Genomic DNA, 19,729 nt, shown 5'->3' with positions numbered 1-19,729 from the left:
TTTCTGCTTGTCCTTTGCATTATCTACAAGGCCTCTATCGCCTCCTACATATTCCACCTGCCCCAGCTGGCAGAGGTGCTATCCGGGCTCCCAGAAGACCCCCTTCTCCAATCATTCTGAGAGATGAAGGACCCTCTTGCTGCTGCTGTGGGCAAAAGGTGGGCTCCCTGGGGAGCTCGTACACTTGATATTCAGGCAGAGAAAAGCCTTCTTCACCAGCTGACCCGAGGGCTGTGCATCCATGCCTGCTCTGGCCTGTGGAGGTCTCACGGTCCCCACTGTGACAGGGTCACTGCGCCATGTGGGGCAGGTAGCTGGCTGGGGAGCCAGAGTTGGCTCCAGCTGAGCAGACAGCACAAAATAATCACTGCTCCTTGTCCTGTGCTAGAGGAGGGAGGAGGAAAGTGAATGTTTTCCCACGTGCAGGAGCTGCACTGCTCCGCTTGTGGAGGCTTTCACCTGTCTCTGCAGCTTTCCTTAAGGGACAAAGGAGTTTTGCTTTAATGACCTTCCCCACACACCATTAATTTCAGTGGGTGGACTCTGTAGGAGTAGTTAGTAGTCATTTTGCTATGAAGAGAAATTGAATAAACTAAAAAAATGTGAACAGTGATTTGGAAAGAAATACATCAAGGATAATAAAACTTTTGGTTTAATTTCTGGTTTAACATTCATTCAGTATTTCAAGATTAGCTGTAGTGTCTGTGTAATGCTGTTAATTGGCATAACTGAGCTTCATTCACTGTAACTATTCTTTTCAAACGAATATATTGCTATATATCCACCATTTTGTTTTCCCACAAGGCACATTTCAAAACAACATGTGCTGTTTTGGATGCAATACCATATCAACCTGATTATTTCGTACATAATAAGATATGCCTTAAGATAGAGCACTGCAAGATATTTATTTAGAAGGACACCTTTGATGTTATGTGAACTAAAGAAATCTTTAAATTCTACTGAAATAAAAGTGAAATTCAGTGTCACTGTAATCAATCTTGATCCACCGCAGGAGTCAGGGCTCTGTACAAGTGCCATTCTAATCTACTTCCAAACACAAGTTTCCAACTAGACAGTCGAGACACGCGGATTAGCTCTTTGAACAGGAATTTTCTGAAAGCACAAATAGAAATGTATGTGCCTAATGCCTATTTTACAAATCAACTTTTCAATTAGAAGAGTTTTACAACTTGTTTAAGAATAACTTGTCCATGTCACTGTCAGTCTAAAGTAATGTATGGGTTTAAAATTAGAGCCTCCTTGAACAGACTTTGAAGAGCAAATAATGGAATTATTCCAGAGCCTTTTATATGGATACCGATGACTGCAACAGACAGCTACTTAATATTTCTGAAGAACTGCTTCAGACAGCTTGTCCAGATCTTAGAGAACACAGCAGAATCATTTGTTTCTTACCAAGACAAAAGTACAATGCTTTATAGATCTTTCCAGTTTTCAAGCAACCCACCATATTCAATGAGAAGCAATGTAGAAAATACACTTTTTGCCACAGAGAAAAAGAAATAGTAGCTTTACAACATACCTTTCACTATGTTTGCACTTCTCTGTGCTCCTGCCGCTCAGTTTACACACTGCTTTTCTCTTGTGCGCTCTTGGGCAGTACAACAGGCACTTCAGCAGCTCTGTCCTCTTTTGAATACAGTCATCTCTAAAGAAAAAGTTTAATTTGTATTATGGTATGTGGCAACTTTCAAGAAAAAAAAAAAAAAGACATCACCACAAACCAATCAGAATATTCTTTGTCTGAAGATCTAGCCTCTTTCTCAGCTGATGCACTAATATGTGAATGAGGCCAGTAATCCATGAGGTGAGGTATACAGAAGCCATTCACTAGAAAAGATGCCGGGAGAACATAAGCTACATGGGTGGATGGTGGGAACAATAGCAAACATTTCATGTTGAGGTGGCTGGGAATGAATAATGCATGTGTTGGGGAAACAGTTGCCCCATTCTGGCATGGGGAGGATGGAAAGAGTGGGCGTGGGAGGTATTTTCCTGATCGAGTTAGCATTTCCAATTAAAATCATCATCTGCATAGACCCAGAAGACGTGGTATGACGATAAAACAATGCGCAAATATCGGAGGGGGAACCAATTACCGTTATGTGAACCCACAAAGAAAGCAGCTCAGATGCAAAAATAAGATTTTACGTAGGGAGGCAGACATGCACAAATGAAATGAAAGGACCAAGAGAAATGTTAGCATGCTACGTGTTCTTTTGATCTGATATTTTTTAGATATGCCATATAAATGAGTGCTTCGTCTTAGCTGAACCACCCTTTCAAATTATTGTTAATTAAGTAATAATCCCTGAGAAATCTGTCATTACCAACAGTTAGGAACTGGTTTATTATGTTTGCCCCAGGCTATTAATGCTCAGACACAATGGCCACTAATTGCAATAAGAACGAATTTCCCTAGAATTATACATGCATCTTCTCACTATCTGGAGGCATGTTTTTGTTTTAAAACTTTGCTTTTTAACTTGTGTAACTGGAGCATTGGTCAGTCAGAAATTCTCTAATCATTCCTCACAGAAATCATCATTAATGAAAAGAAAGCAGATTTTCATTAATGTTTTACATTATTAAATTTTTGTTGCAGACAACAACAGCAGAGGTTATAATCCCCATAAACAATGCATCAGCTCCAAATCCAGCAGTGCTAGCAAAAGCATTTTCAATCAATGCAATGAGCTTTGGATCAGTCCCAACAATTCCTTTAAAATCAAGGGAGGGGAGGGGTGCCTCTTGTTATTTTCTGAGCTTGCATTACAGCTCTTCTTCTGTAACACATTATTAAAGTAATGAGAACTCATTTCTGGGATGTCAATGACTGAACTATGACATTTATTTCTGTCAGTTGTTTTCCATGTAGACAGGTCAGCTGGCCATATGAATTATTACTAAGTATTGTTAAAGAGATAAATTGAGAAAATTAATCCAGAGGCAGGGAAAAAATCTACCTGGAATTTAAAGTGATCTGCTCCACAAACACTTTTCCCCTCTGCTCAGGAGCAGAGTGTAAGGAAAAAGCCTTAAAGAAAAGCTGCCATTGTCATTGCATTTTAAAAGCATCCACATGACAATTTTAAAAGAACTGCCATTTCAGCTACTTCTTAAATAACCTCTTTCTTCCTCCATAATCATGTAATATATTTCTTTCACCTTTTGACTAGCACCTTTTTTTTTTTTTTTTTTTTTTTAATAAACTTACACACTCATTTTGCAGGAAATTATATTTTAAAATGCTTCTCAGAGGTGTTTTATCCTAACAGTTTCATTTGGGTTGAATTAATGCCGAATCCTGATTTGCAAAAATAGAGAGAGAGGAAGAGAAGGAGAGAAAGAGAAAAAAAAAGCTTAGCTTGTACCCCAGCTCCAAAACGCACTTATCTTCCATTCACATTTTCAAATCAATCTTATGGTAACCTTTATCTGTAATAACAGAATTATTCTGATACTTCTAAAACACATACAGCAGCAGTATAGTTATCTACCGGACTAGATAGTCAAATGAGTTTCCTCCCCCTTTCTTTGCCAGTTCACAGTTTGTTTTCAAGCCTTCAATGCTGGTTCTCACTTGATAGTTTTTATTCTTTTATTTTCTTTTTTCCTTTTTTTTTTTTTTTTTTCCTCTCTCTCTTTTTTCTTGTTTCTTTTTTCCTTTCCCTTCCTTTTTTTTTTAAAAAAAAAAAAAAAAGGTTCTCGTCTCTCTTTTTTCCCCATTAAGATTCGAATGGGCTGGTACCTCAGCCAATATGTCTATACATGCCTGAATAGACTTGCAGAAAAGCGGGGTCTCCTTTTGTCTGGGCCCGTATGGCTGTATGTCATTCCGCACTGATAGGCAAGGGCTTCTCTCTCTGTGGGAGATTTCCAATAATTACCAGAACAAATTAAACTGGGGCTTATCTGTTCCTCGCTCTTTTCAGCTTGAAAACGGAGGGAACTGAGGAACAAGACCAATTTTAACTGGTGACAATGCACCGTAGAAATAGATTGGATACAGCTTGTGTGAAGTCATGTTGTAGTCAGCAGTGGCAGGACACTGCTTTGAGGAGTGAGGTGGTGCCGGGCTACATGGACCCAGCCGGTCCTCCGATCTGACAAAGAATAAAAAATGAGTTGGGAGGTTACGAGCAGTCCATATAATCACCATTGTGACAGGCGGAGATGAAGGGAGGAGTATTTCTGGTCATACTTGAGTGGACTGGGCAGTCCAGGAAAGCAGAATGGACTGCAGCGTGTAAAGAGGACATGGCGTATCTTGAAAAAAAGACATGAGGTGTACAAAGAAGTTCCTCCCTCCCTCTGACCACCACCACATACACTATTTGCCACCATTTTCCCACATCTTATGCCTCAGTCTTTGGGCAAGTGTCATAAAGTACAATGTTAACCCTCAAGAGACAGGGAGAGTAATGAGGATGCCCCGCCTCTGTGGTGAACACTTGGCTGTCTGGGGCTGAAAAGAGTGTTTTAGGAGATAATATAGTTATCAGACACATATTTTCTATAGCAAAGAGCTGTCATCTTCCTTTGCAGATGAGATAAATTGAATTCAAAGTGCTTTCTCCAGGCAAAGATAGACTCAAAGCTGTGCGGTGGAAATGAATTCTTTGACAGTGTCTGACAGACAGAAATGTGAACCATCAGATTCGAAAGGGACCTTTAATTCTTGGGGCTTCTGAATGCCAATGAGAAATATTAGGATCTTCTCTTGACCAACATGATTACAGCTATCACACAAGAATATGTCAAACACCTTTCAACATACTGTTGTCAGTCAAGCTCTAAAAAGCCATCACTCACTGTAAACTATCTTCTCAGCTACCACTCTGCCTCAGTCAGGCTCTCCCAGCCTCATAGTCAACGAGAAACTAATATGAAAAAAAAAATAATCCAGCAGCACTTAGTGTTAGGTTTCCTTCTCTTTTTCCCTCAAGCTCTCATGTTCCTGATCCATATCAGAAAATCAAGAAATTGTGATACAGTCATTAATGCAGACCAGGGGGTGTAACTTCAGGCTACAGAAACTGGATGCAACTTCTATTGGTAAGGTCACCATACAGTACATAAGAAAATACATATATATATATTTTTTCCCTTAGGAAAATATTTTTAAAGCGCTGCCATAAATGAACCATCTGAATTAGAAAGGGAAAAGGCAAACACTAGACCTAAAGGCAATAAGGAAATAAGGAGTAAACTGGCGGTTGATATGGCACAGAAAAGGGGATTGAAGGATGAATGTGCGAAGAGATGTGATGGGAGATAATGATGGGCAGAAGTAAGGTTCTCTTCTGAGAGTAGAGAGAGAGGCTGGTCTGTAAAGCCTCTACACCACTCACAGCTGATTTGGAAGATGTGGGTAAGATGAGCAGTTGACAAGATATACAAAGCCCCTCTGTTTTAATGCTATAGTCCCTTAACCCAAACCTTTTTTAGGCAGCTCCTAATTGTTCAACATTTTCTGAGTTTAAGATTCACCACCCTCTGGTACGATTTGCCAAACAGCCGATCATCTTCTGCTCATGTCAGATGGATTCTGAATACGCGCGGTGTTTAAACTACCAAAAATTCTGAAGCAGCTTGAATAGGGCACCCAAAACCAATGACCTCTGTGTCTCAGTTCCTCATTTGCAAGGTAGGAATAATGTGGTAAGAGTACCTCATCTCACCTGAGCAATGAAAAGATGCACCTAAAATGGTAATGCCAAAATCTCTAGTAATTTTGTCTGTTTTGTTATAAAGGTAGGCAGATGCAGAGGATTTGAAAACAGTTACAAACTTACACCTATAGCCGGATAAAATGTTTAAAACTTCAGAAGAGGAAGTAGACCACTTCAAGAGTCATATCAAATTTATTGAGATTATTAAGACATAAAATCTTCATTTGGATTCCTTCTTTGGGGAGAGCAAAGATGTGAAGGGCCTATATTATTGAGCTTTTATGGACTTTGGAGACCACTTATAATTGTAAGTAATTGCAGAATGGCATGAGTTACAACACTGGTTGAAGGCCAGATCAGTCTATACTCTTTACAAAAGCTCTTTGGTATCATATTTGGTGGAGAACTTTGGACAAGTGTTATCCTAACAACAACAAAAAACAAACAAACAAACAAAAAACACTAGGATTTTGCTATATATTTGCTTTTATACTAATAAGATCGTTCTAACATTATATGCAAAAAACACCCAAAAGCATAGTAAAAGAAGTGAAATCATCAGGAAAAATCAGAGGGATTGAAAAAACTCACATTTTCAATTTGTAATGTCAATCCTGTGAATGGCTCTTGGATCTTAATTACTTTTCTAACTTGGGAATCTTAAACAAGCAGTTTTGTTTCTTAAACAGCCCATAACTAAAATAATTACTTAAAGAGATATTTTAATTTTAGATCATTTTAAAATGTCTCTGGAGAAAGCTATGGAAAATTCTTAACAGGTTCACTTTCCATTAGGTACTCAAGAAAAAAAATAGCAAAGTGCAAGTTTTACAGTGTGATTTTCAGTTCTAAAAACTGTGAACAGTCAGCAAAACTGGAATAGCAAATCCATTCTGAATTGACTTTTTTATAGTCATAAGCATGAGAATTCAGAAGCACACACTTCAGAGATTCTGCACTATTTTAGCCCCATATGTTCTTGTTCCTAGCCATTCTTCTTAATTGGGGCAGACAGGGGCTAGCCACCATCCAACAGGCTTACATTGGAAAGGGGTATTTTTTAAAACTCTACAGAAATCATCTTCTGTTTCCCTCTGGAAAACACAGCAAAGCCAATAAAACCAACACTCCTGCAAACAAAATAAGAACTGAGGCTCTAGGATCAATTTCAGTCATTATTTATATTCAGGAAGCCTCCTTACTTAGGAGGAGTCAGTAAAGGGGATTTCATGTCTATAAAAGGGGCTAGGCTGTCATTGGACTTTAATCAGTGCCATGCTAGAGAAATCTGAATATGGAATAAATATGTCCTTTATCAATTGGCAAATACATGCACAGAAGTAAACTTTCGCAGGAAAATAAAGGTCAGAAAGTAATTGCATGCCAGGGTGAAGTTAGGAATGACTTCTGAAGTCAATACACAGTGAAGAACAGGCAGTGCTCACTGGAGGAATGGGTACCCCTTTGCCTACCCAAGACAGGCCTCTCATCAGTGCCTCAGGGCTGCCACTGCTCCCTGTGGCACTCAATCTGCCTGGCCTGCTGCTCTAAACTGGAATACAGCTGATGGCTACAAAAGAGGGCTCCCCAGCCTGGGGCTTTCCTCTATGCTGGCAGTCCTGGGAGGAGTTGTTGGGTGCCCCTACAGTGGGGCAGCACCGCCAGCCACGTCAGAGGAGGTGAGGGGGAGAATTGCCAGCATCCATTGTGCCCTGTTCCTCCTTACCCTATGCTGCTGATGAGCTGGATCATTTCTTGTACAGTCTTTCCCTTCAAAAACTGGGAAACTGGGGGTGATGGCACAGGTGAGGGGGTCTCCATTACAGTGGGTTGGAGCAAGGGATGCTGATCAGCTGGAGAGCCTGACCTTCAGTGCATCACTCGTGCCTAAGGGCCCAGCTCTCCTGCCCCTGAGATCATGCTGTTTCTCTCAGCTGGCTGCTCCACAACCACTTAATTCATCAGCTGTTTGGTTTGGCCTCGATTGCAAATGAATCCAAAACCCCCTTCCCCTCTGCAGCTCTAAATTGCTTATTTTTGAACACTAGACCAAAGAGGCTTCTCTTGTTCGGACACCCTAATCCCCTCTCCCATCTGTTGAGGACCTCCTGTTCTGCTGTTTGTTGTGCTGGGGCAGAAGTGACACCCTGCTGATCTCGACTGTCTTTGTGGCTGCAGGCCTCAATCTCAGAGCACCGAGCTCTGCAAAGGTCACTGCAGCTGCCCTCATTTTCTCTTTGTACATTCATAACAAAAGTTTCCTGATTCAGCAAACATACGGTGCCCACATAGAAACAGACCCCTTTCTAGATGCATCCTGTGGTAGCTTTTAAGCACTCATGTCACTCTGCATTATGATGCTTGGGGCTTTTAAAAGCTAGGGAAGGACTGGAAAATGTTGTGAGTGGGAAATCCCTAAGGAACACCCACTTGCCACAGATACTTCTTGCTAATTCTGCAGATGGCATGTTCCTTCTTCTGAATAGGACATTAAAATGAGCTCTTGCTTACGTGAGGCTATTAAAAGATGCGGTAGTCCTTCCAGCAAGGGCAGTGGTGAAGTCTTCTGTGTCCTTTCCAGATTCCAATTCACTTAATTACATGTGTAAGGCACATTGCAAAGCTCCATCACTAGATGCTTGATTCCCACTAATACTTTCTGCCTAGCTAAATTCCCTCTGCTTTTTCATCTCTGTGTAGCAGTCATCTTCAGTTCTTGCCCTGGACTATTTGAGAGTGTGCAGCCTCTTTAACTGCTGCTCTGTTTTATTCCAGATGTGATCTGGGGACAAATGAAATGATTCTTGCACATATAAAATCCATAAAGATGAAAGGTGTTATAACTGTATGTTAATTATTCATCACTAGTATTACACATACTAATGTTTTCCTCAAAGTACAATGCACCCCACAGAGCTGTAAACATGTTAAAGAGCTGTAGTTTTTCATTTAAATTTGGCACAGAACTCAAATGAATTTCACCAAAGAGGTAGGATCAAGATCAGATTTTGTGAATATAAAATCCCTTCCTCACCTAGGGATGAGTTTAGAGAAGGAGGGAACAAAGAGTTCAAAAATATGCGTTGTTGATCGCTTCTGGTGTGCCATGAAGTCTTTGCATCAGATAGAGCACGATTCAAAGCCACCTACTAAAGCACATCCCCATACACACAGCAAGGATGCTGAAATCTCTGCTGAGCACAGAACTGCTTAACAGTGGCTGCAAAATTACCCTGTAGGCTGTCCAGCCTGATTAACTACTGACGTCAACAAAAATAGCAACTGGAATTTCCTGCAGCTAAATATATATATATTTTCCCTATAAAGCTGTTTTGGGTCCAAATACAAAGATCTCTGAACAACTGTGTGAAACAATCAACTACCAGCAGTAATGCTTAATGGCTCTGTTCAATGTAAACTGTGCACTTAGGAGTGATCACGGTATAATTATAGGAAAAATGCATTAACAAATAAAGCTTTAAAGGGAAAAAAAACACTCAAAATCAGACAGTAAGTTGGAAATGAAGTTGTGAATCTCAGGTAAATTCAATACAAACTGCAGTCACTCTAAACAGGAATAGCAATAAAAAAAAGCCTCGGTATTATATTGTTATGAATGAATTGGCGAGTGTTCTCCTGTTGTTTTACTTTTTCTAAATTGTGCCAACAGATGCGATTAAAAGGAAATAAGATTAAGTTGTAAAATGGAATCTTCTGCGGTGGTAATCACAACAGACTAAATGACTGTCCCCAGCTCCTAACAGGAGGCAGCAAGGAGCTTTCCCCTTAGGAAAGGGATATTAATGCTGGAATTTTCTTTCTGTGCAAGTCTGAAGAAGCCCAAGGTTGAAGTGAAAGGATGGACTACAGGCTGTGAGTAGAGAGGTGAGACAGGGTGCTGGATGTGATCCTATTGCTAGATGAAATGTGTGTCTATGAACGTGAACGTTTGTGTACCTGGATGTACATGCACGTATATGTTTAGTTAGCCTAACATCAGGAAAAAGATTACACTTCTGCTTTATAATACATAATACAGTTATATAATGGAAATACATGAAATAACTGCTGCCCAAAAAGGAGAAATCAGATGGGAACAGTGACTGGCAGCTGCTGGGAGGAAGGAGAGGGAATCAGTGTTAGGACACCCAGCACAAGTCCTGTCCTGGGATGTAAACTGGCAAAGGCAGCTCCCAGCTCCAGCCAGCGGGTACATCCAGGGCTTGAATCCCATGCTATAATGTCTCATCCACCCCAGAGCTGCCAAATATTCAGTTTCTAGCAAGCAGGAAATGGCAGCTCCCCAAGCACGTGTGGTGTAAAAGGCAGAGCTGGGAGCTGCTGCAGGCCAGCCAGGAAACCTCACCTGTGTGGCCCTGTATAAATCCAGCATGTACATCACTGGCCTTTTCTTTCCTGCTGACTGGAAAACACAATGATCACTGCAAGCAGAAGATAAGTGCAGCAAGTTCAAAACCATTTTATGTTTCGGATGTAGTGCTGCATTAACATGAAGAAAATCAGAGGAGCTCAAGCTCAATTATTTAGATTTGTCTCATCTGTCCAGACCGAAGAACTACATAGGGTCACTACATAGAGCCGTTATCTTAGTCTTTCATGTCAACAGACGACAAGATTTTTGTTACACGGGAAAATTGGAGATATGTACATCTTCTGGGGTTTGATCGCTACGCAGCCTGGCTGCACTCTCCAGCAGCACATGAAATATGCAGCCCATGTCAGCGTCTCAACAGCGTCCCTGGCAGTTCTCATGAGCTCCAGTCTCAGCAGGAGGTAAGATGCTATACATCATTAAATCAGCACTGATCAGCCACCTATTACTGGTGCAGGAGGAAGGCTCATTCAACAAGTGTTCCCAGTAAGGAATAATCACTAATAATGAACACTGCATGAAATTCTACATTATCTGTTGAAACATAGGCCAAAGTACCACAAAAACATCTCTAGTGCTACTAAAACTTGAGCACAAGCACTACAATAACATGCCAAAAGCTGTTTGAAATTTGATATTGGGATTAATGTTTATGCACCTATTTAAGGGCCCTCAGCTCCAACAGCCCCTAGATGAAGTAGACAATATGGCTTTGGCTTTGAAAAAATTAGCAAGCATCTCAGTAGGGCATTTTAGTCTCCAGTTAATGTGATTGGAAAAGATAATTTTCCCATAATATAATAGACGTATTTGGGGGGTTAAGTTTTGGTTGAAACAAACGCTTTCCTCTAGGCTTCCTGTAAGAAATGAAATCTTCGATTTTTTTTTTTGTTGTTTTGTTTTTCTTTACTGTTGGTTATTGGAGGGTGGGCAGGATAAACGGAGGGCAACAAAAATGGAAGGTTAAACAGAACCAGGTTTCTCAGGCTATGTTGAAGACACTAGACAGTGCCCACTCTGCTCTGCTCAGACACACAGTTGCTGTTCTGAAGAGCTGCCCATATGGAAAATTCCTGTCTTTGACCAAGGAGGCTCTGTGCTAATCTCTGCACTTCTGCCCTGCCTCACTGCCATCACTAAGGAGGACTGCTGCATCTTCTCTCTGGGTTTCTCCAAGCCTCTCCTGAATCTCACTCTAAGCAAGATGAGGTTTTTATGCAGTGTTCTTGCACCTTCCGCTGGACGCTCAAACATTCATCACCCTCCCAATGCAGACAAAAATGTTTCTTCTTCTGGCCTTTTGTGAGTCTCAGAGTTCACTTGACTTACAACGCAGTGGGGGCACTGATGCCTGACTCTAAGTTATGGCATGCAATGTTTGCTGGCACCCATTAAGCCCATTTGCAACATCCCCAGGGTCTGCAGATGTTCAGAGGGCTTGGGGATGCCCAGGGCTTGCTCAGCCAGAAAGAGGGCAGCCTCTGATAGACAACATCTGTGTAGACTCACATTTTTTTGTAGCTTTTCAGCTTCAAAATAGAGCCGCAAATCATATTGCTGGGAGTAATATCAGCTGTATCATCAACCTTGAGAATAAAGGGTTTTAGCTGGATTTCCCAAAGAAATGGGTGTACAGTACTTTCTTTCTGCCTGTCAGTCCTCATCTAATACAATTGGAATCCATTTAGCCAATTTCAACCCTTTTTGACAGAGAAGATATTATAGAAGATAAAGAAGAGGATTATATGCTATATACACAAAGGACTACTTTTTTTTTTTTTTTTTTTTTTTTTTACAGAAACTTTGTGTACAAGCTTTTCTACAAGCATATTTGCCTCTTTAATGTGCCACATACATGTTGTTTGCACGGTTGTGTAATGGATGTCATCTTTTTAATGTGTATTTACAAAGAGTTTAAAATATGCCCTGAGATCTTAATTTGGCATGAGAATGATAGTATGCAATTAAAATCTGAAATGAAATACAGCAAGAACATTGTAGGTTGTAACTGCAATTATTACCAGAAGAAGATGACGTGCCTGAGATACGGTCTGTCTATCATTTCATGAGTGCAAGTTCTTCAGGGAAAGAACTGCTATTTGTTATGAGGTTGCACACCGCCAATCACGATGGTCACCTTGATCCTCTCTGCTAACATCAGAAAGGTAAGATAAGATAAGATAAGATAAGATAAGATAAGATAAGATAAGATAAGATAAGATAAGATAAGATAAAACCATGCAGTATCATCTCATCTGCGACCATGGACACTGGAGTGCTTCCATGAACACTGGAGTGCTTCCCCTGGATTTAGAGGATGGCGCCAATACTGCACCTTCAGCAAGCCCTGCGTGGTAAAAGTTAGTGACCTTTTAATGGTGACAGTTATATGAAGTGGTTTGAATAATTACCCATGAAAAGATCCTTTTATATATCTTTACAGACATCTTGCAATGAGATGCTCTTTTGTGGCATTTTCATTTCCATTCTAAACCACATTAATGATTCACTGAGTTGGAGAATCAGATGGGAAAAAAAATAAATATAATAACAATTTGCTGCTTCCAGCTCTATTGCCTGGAGGCTCTGCCTCACAGGCCACCAGCCAACCTCTGTGGCCATGGTGGGTGAGGGCACCTCCAACAGAGCAGGGATTTTGGGGTGCTCCACCTCACACTGGACCATCTCACCCCACTGCAGCTGCTCCCAGGAAGATGATGGGGAGAGATCATCTGAAACAGCTGCAAACAGCTGTAAACAAGCTGAAAACAAACCCACTGAGGGAGATTCTCATTTGGTGTTGCTGACTTTATCATCTGCATCTAAAAGTTTGCAATTCATTGCTCTTATTTAATTCAGCATATACCATACTGCAGCAGAACAGCAAAATGGGGGAGGAAAGAGGAGATGAAAATTGGAGAAAAGGACACTGTGTAACAAAGAAAATGAGAGATTTTAAAGCCGTAATGCAGTTAAAACATTATTATTTTTTTCTTTGTTACAGCTGTTGTCTTTTTTCTCACAGATGTTCAAGGCAGTATCTACCGAGCAAGAAATATCCTGCCCATACAGGAGAGGAATATGAGCTTAATTACATCTGTGTGCTTTTGCAGGAAATCACTGAGGTGATGGACCCACTTGTATTAATCTCATCAAACTCTTCTGCATTATCATCATCCTTCAGGAAAGTTAAACCCACACAGACCTAAACCGTTTTCATTCAGAAGATAGATCCCAAATCAGCATTTCTTTTTTATTTTGCACTTTCAGCATGACAGACAGAATAAAACATATGTTTAGAGAATGGAAGCAGGCTCCACAATGCCCACACAGAACATGAAATGGAATTGAGAAGCATTCTGTGTCACGTGTCTCTTTTAGGCTGTTGGTGAAACCTAAGACCGTAGCGATGACAACAGATAACAAATATAAATATTCATCTTTTCAGGGAAAGGTAACCTCAGATCATTATGAAGCAGAGGCTGAACCTAAGTTTTGTGAAATTCAGAGGTGGCATCCTCAGAAGACTGAAAGAGTCTCAATCAACCTTAATTTTTCTCTGCAGTTTTTTAACGGCTACGTATTATCAGATAAATTATCTAAGCTCTGTTGCAGGTCAAGATGGTTCTACAGTCTTTAGGGTGCTTATATGAGGTGATTAAAGGCACCCCAAAAAATAAACTTAAGTAGCAATCAAACAATCATAGCTTTCCCACGATTTGAAACACACTTAGAAACAGAAACAACAACATAAAAAACAACATCACAAGTGAGAACAGCATTTTATCATCAGCTTTCCTAGTATTTCAATTGACTCATTCTTGTGGGAAACAAACAGATAGGGTAGAAGGAGACAACACACGAGTTTTCCATGGTAGAAGTAGCTGTCACATAGAACACGAGAAACACAGAATCTAGGACATTATGACAAAATGAGCATCATGAGGTTATTTCCTGATGGTTTTTCAATCAGTATTTTCACAAATTTGCATGATATGATATCTTCTGTCTTAAGATATTAAGATACTGGCAGGTATGGTTTGTTTGAATTTATGCCAGAGGATTTATTCTAATCTCCTCTTATGCTATGTTCTTCTTCAAGAGCAGAAAAGATGTTTCATCATTTCTAGCAAAGGGGACTCCATCTGATACTCGTGTAATTGTGTTGGAAATCCCTGTGAATCTGGGCAAAAAAGAAACATCACCCAGACGTGTCACCTCTCGAATATTAGTGCTGGTTGTCTGCAACGCGCTCTGACTCCCTGGCTTGCAGTGAGTGGGACTGAAGTCAATGAGTGGGGCTGGAAGTCAGTGCTGCAGTGTCTGGAGCTGAGGGAGATCACTTCGGAAGGTCTGAGTCAAGAGAGCAGAACTGGTCTATCCGTCGTGGGCCATATTCATCAGAAAGTCACAAGTGGAAAAAAAGCATCAGTCTAGACCATTCCTAACACAGCTACTCAACCAGGACCAAATTTGCCATTGATGCATATTAAGAAAGTACTTCACAAATAGCTCACAGAATAAGGTTGCCCTCAGCATGAATACATGTATTGCAAACTGGCCACAAGCAGGGAAAAATGCTGCTTGAACAATATCCCGTGAATATGTTATTCAGCTGATTTGTATGGTTGTTATTTAAAAAATAAATAAATAAAAAACTAAAAAACACAACAAGAACTCCCCCTCTCTTCCCACTATTCAGATTGCTCAGTTCACCACAAATGACACGATGAGTCCCTGCCATCGTGGGTATCCAGCCCACGCAGACAGTACATCTGGGGCACAGCATGTCCCATAACCAAGGGCTCCCAGTGCTGTGTGACCACTTGCGGTGCTCTCCGTAGCTGCTATTGGTACAAAGGACTGACAGGAGATGCTCCTTTCCCTCACCTAGCTCTGCATCCTTGCTTCTCCCTTCTTGCCCTGCTGCCCTGCTGATCTGAGCAGATCACAAAGTCATTTGGGATTTCTCTTTCTTTCACATTTTGACTGCTGCAGCACTTTCCTGCCCTCCTCTCTTTTGCTCTGGCTCTGTAGGCTGTTCATTCATGGCCTGGTTTATCTTTGTGAGCTAAATGGAAGGCACTTTTGGTGCATACAGCTGGGGATGTGCAGAAAGAGCCCAGCCGCAGCCTGACGGCACTGGCATTGTTTACAGAGTGGGTCCATTGCCTCACCACCCCCTTACACTCTCAGGACTGAAATACCTGCCTTTATCAGATGCTGTGAGCATGTTTGGCTTCAATTAATTCCAACAAAGATACGTCGGGGCTCAGTAGGCTTGTATTTTGGATGCTAAGCTATGAAGGTACAGCATTGTTCCATTCCAGGTATTAAAATGAGGATTCAGCACGAACTGCATAATTAAGGACTGAAAGGAGGAAAAAAATGTGATTGAATTAAACCTGACAGCATAATGCAAGGAATCAATAGCTTTATTTGCTGTTTAATGATGATGATACTGTTTTTATTTCATTATATATGAATCACAAACAGCTTTGTGCTGGCTTAATTGTATTCCTCAGCAAGTAAACTGAGGCATGCAATTTGCACCTGTTAAAGAAAGCTTATTTAAGACTATCAGAAATTGGTCCTGAGCAATGAAATCAATTTGCTTCCAATCCAGCTCAACAGATTATCTACGCATGATATTCTTTTATTTTTATTTTTTTTTTAAAGACAAATAACATAATGAAGATTTTCTTTGAATGACAGGGCAGAAAAACCAAAGGGGCTGTAGCAATGCATCTTGTGATCCAAGCCCCACAATGGCCTGCTTCAGTTTTCACATGTTCAGGATTACACAGCAAACCTAGATTCCTGTCTCTCTGACTTTTGGCAGTGTTTGAATGTACATGTATTTATTGCCTTTCCTTTTCATGGCCTCTCTACCAAAAATATCACATAAAAGAAGCAGAAAGAGGAACAGAAGTGGGTGAGGAAAGAACTCAAAGGAGCCAGCAGAGGAAGGAAGGGCTGTCACAAGACTGAGGTCATTGTAGGTGTTTTTTTTTTAAGCAAAGTAGTGATGAGGAACACTCCACTCATTCATATTTTCTGAAGTCTTAGGAGTGGTTCAGCCTTGAAGAGGTTTGGCCATAGTATATCTGGAAAGGGACAGAGCCGCAAATGAATTTCAGTAGACTGTGGATGCAAAGATACACTGGCAAAACGAGAAAGAGGTCTCAGGCTGCCACCCGTGACCAGCTCCTTTGTCTTTATTTGTTCTCTTCTCATGGTCTATTTTGCCTACAGTTCCTCTTTCTCCTCTCTGTCTGCCTCTTTGTTGGTCTGGGTCTTTCTAGCAGGCCCTGTTTTTCCCCAGCATCCCAGTGAGGTCCAGGTGGGCTGTGTTTGTCACGGTCTGGGTGAGAGTTGAGTGGCATGGAGCCCCCCAGGAACCTGGGGTGCCGTGACCTCTGGATCCAACACAGTGCCCACAGTGGGGTGTGCACAGAAGGTGCAGGCACAGCCAAGTCCAGCCCAGGCTGAGTGGAGCCTTGAAGTGGAGGTGAAGTTGGGAGGTGCTGGGGACTATTCCAGCTCTCCTCCTGCCTCCAGGACAAGGGATGCATGTACTACTTCTGCTCCTCAGCTTTGTACTGAAGGAACAGCTTTGTCAAACTGAAATTGATTTTTTTTTTTCCCAAAAAACTTTTTTTCCCAGTGATCACTTTTCCCTCCTTCTTCATCCTGCAGCACCTGTGCCACTGCTATATATTCAGTAGTTCATTTTCAGGGAAGTGGGGGGACTCATAATTATTATTACCATTCCCATGTTACTTTCGCTTCAACGCTCTGTCCTAAATTCTGGTCTCAATTACAAGGGATTGCACGTTTTAATATTAGTCTGAATTGCCAAAGTGAGGAGCTTTAAACAGCTCAACCGTCACATAACAGCTGAGGCCTAATATTGTTTTCCTCTAATCAAGAAATGTTAGCTGTGGAGAGGTGTTGAGGTGGGCCTGACAATAATGTCTCTGCATGGTAAAAGCAGATTTTCATGGCTTTGTGTAGAACCTGCAGATTTCCTTGGGGACCTAATGAATTAAACATTAAGCCTACATATACTATGGTAGATATAATTCCATGATTAAATTCAGGAAAAAAAAATTAAAAAAAGCAAAAATGCATCTACATGTGAAGACCTCCAAGACCTTTATGTCCCACAGCGTCATTGGGAGTGTTAAAATGTGGTGTTATCCTAAAAAGTTCTTCTACAACAAAAATCACATTACGGGTGTCTATTATTTCACATTGATTTTCTGCATAAAATATATTCGTCTTGAGAGTAAAATGCGTATTTATTTCCTGACTGCAGACCTTGAAAACTGTACATAGATCTGTATGGGCAATGTCTTTTTCCCAGCCACCAGGCATGAATGGCTAATGGGCCAAACTGTGCTGCTGTTGAACCTTGTGCAGTTCTATTGGCCGCACTGCAATTAGGCAGGTCTCGACTAATTAGTTGTCTGTAAACACTTCTGAGGATGATAGAAAGATGGAATAGAAACCTCAGTTTCTGGCTGCCTATCTGCATTCAGTCTGCAGGGCAAAATGAAGACAAAGCAGCTAAAGGAACTCAAGAGTTTTGTTAGACCCCCGAGCATGAAGGTGTTTTTTTAAGTGGAAATTTCTCAGAGTAAAGTTACATACAAATAGAAAAAATCCCTCTCCTTCCCTCTCACCTTTGGGCTACCAAATGCCTTATTAGATGCTTTTCTCAGTGTTAGAGGAATCCTTGACAGAGGACTGTCAGCCTCTTGGAATGGTAATTCAGGATTTCAAGCATTCACAAGCCCTTTTCTCATAGGACAGAGCTGAGGCCAACTGTGAAACACAAGGTGAGGAAGGTTTTTAAGGGAACTGTGGATTAAGATGTGTTCTCTGCTTCTCCCCATGATAGCTTCTGAGAGTAACCAAGGAAAGTGCTTTGTGTGCGATTTGCTTCCATACCCCTCCTTCCCTGTCCATTGAGAGGATCATACACAGCCTGGAGATAAGAACAACGCTTGGCCAGGGGGACCTTTGGAAAACAGCACACCTTCTCCTCAAGCTGCTCTCAGCTAACATTTACTACTTCTCTTACATGAAAACAGAATGCATGCTTTTGTTTTGTCTCTTGTGTAAGATTTGGGAAACGCAATTTCTACCATCTACCAGGTTGACCACCAGGTCCCAGGCAGACTTTGCAGCCTCCCTTGCCTCTGGCTCCAATGGGAAATGGGGGTAAGGGCACTACCTAAACTCCCAGGGAGGCCTTGAGGACAAATAAACACATCAAAGCTTGCCAACAGTTTGGATACTGTGCAGACCGAGTAGATGGAGACCACACAGCACTGTGCCATTTACGCAGAGTTGCTATTGCAGTGCTGGCACACATGAAGCCCTTTCATCCTGGGGGAGTATCCAACTCCAACAGCCAGGATGGGATGTATGACTTCTGAGGGCCTGCCTAGCCCAGAGAACCACAGGTGTTTTCTCCAAGTGGAGGCCTAATGCCTGACTACATGATAGTCTAGGGCTGTTTTTTTTGGGGGGGGGATTTCTACTTTGCAACTTGTATTGCTTTAAATACAAAGGAAAGTTTTGTTTTGTTTTCCTCCTTTTGATCTTTAAACAAGGAAGAAATTGCAGAGTTAGAAAGAGTCTTTATGTTCAAAACAAGAGGCTAGACTCACTTTGAATAAATACTAAAGCCTTGTGCTTAAAGATCCATTAAGTACAATCAAGTTGCAAGGTCCTGATTGTGATCAGATAGCTGCAGTATGTTAACAGCCTTTGTCTGTACGTGAGTGGGAGTACAGAGAGGGAAATGCTTTCATAGAAAATAAAGCAAACAGCGCTGTCATGTCTGGTTTATTAGGATATTAGGGGTCTGCAGACGAGCGAGGTAAACAACTGCCTTTATTAAAAGTAGCAGATCAATGCTACTAGATTAGCAGGAACTGAGAACAAAGCAGAAAAAGAGAAGAGCATTTCTGCCTAGCTGCACTCTCTCTCCCACACTGTTGAGCACAATCCCTGGTTATGAACAGTAGCAGCAACACACCCTGCCAAGTGGGCGATCAAATTTTAAGACCCAATTAAAAATTTCCTCAAATTTAAAGCCTAAATGGAAATGCAGCCATCTGTCTATGCTGAGGAAGGGCACATATCTGTGCTGATGTAAGAGCAGATGAATGAGTGAATGACTCAGAAAGGGGAACAGCTCCTCTTTGGCTCTCCACTTAGTTTTCTGTGAAGAATAAGCTAATCGAACCCAAGGGAGGTTGGCTTTCTGTCTTTCCTTGGCCAGGGAACATCTTTCTGCTCCAGCTGCTCATGGAGGAAGGCACGAGGTGGGAGTCAGGAGCTACTGATCTTCCTCCCAGGTTGAGGCCAGAAAATGATCAGAGCTGACCGGGAAGCAGAGCTGATGGCTGGGAGCTCTGAAGGGCTCCTGGGAGATTGTTTCCAGGCTGAAAGTCAACGATTATGTGAGTATCATCTTTGGGCTTGCCTGTGCATTGGTCTTGGAGAGCTTTACATCTCGCAAGATAGAAATGCCTGTATGAACCTCTGTCCTTCTGCCGGCACCCCAGAAAAAAAAATGCCATGAAAAGAGGAAAATGAGTGTTAATTTATGTGACCAGCT

The 19,729-nt window shown here is 41.4% G+C and overlaps 1 protein-coding gene across 3 annotated transcripts in view; it reads right to left on the bottom strand.

Moving 5' to 3' along the window:
• Positions 1 to 19,729, bottom strand: part of CDH20 (cadherin 20) — a 113,074-nt gene that overhangs the window by 49,703 nt on the left and 43,642 nt on the right. For 2 of the 3 annotated variants that reach the window (XM_068670874.1, XM_068670875.1), the window contains one exon: positions 1,547 to 1,672. The exons of the other annotated variant lie outside the window; for it this stretch is intronic. The gene's annotated coding sequence lies outside the window, so the exon portion shown is untranslated. The remainder of the gene's footprint in view (positions 1 to 1,546; positions 1,673 to 19,729) is intronic. 3 annotated transcript variants of the gene reach the window in all.

This window comes from Anas acuta, chromosome 2, assembly GCF_963932015.1.
Source record: "Anas acuta chromosome 2, bAnaAcu1.1, whole genome shotgun sequence".
Taxonomy (NCBI): Eukaryota; Metazoa; Chordata; class Aves; order Anseriformes; family Anatidae; genus Anas; species Anas acuta.
This window is presented reverse-complemented; position numbering and strand designations above follow the sequence as displayed.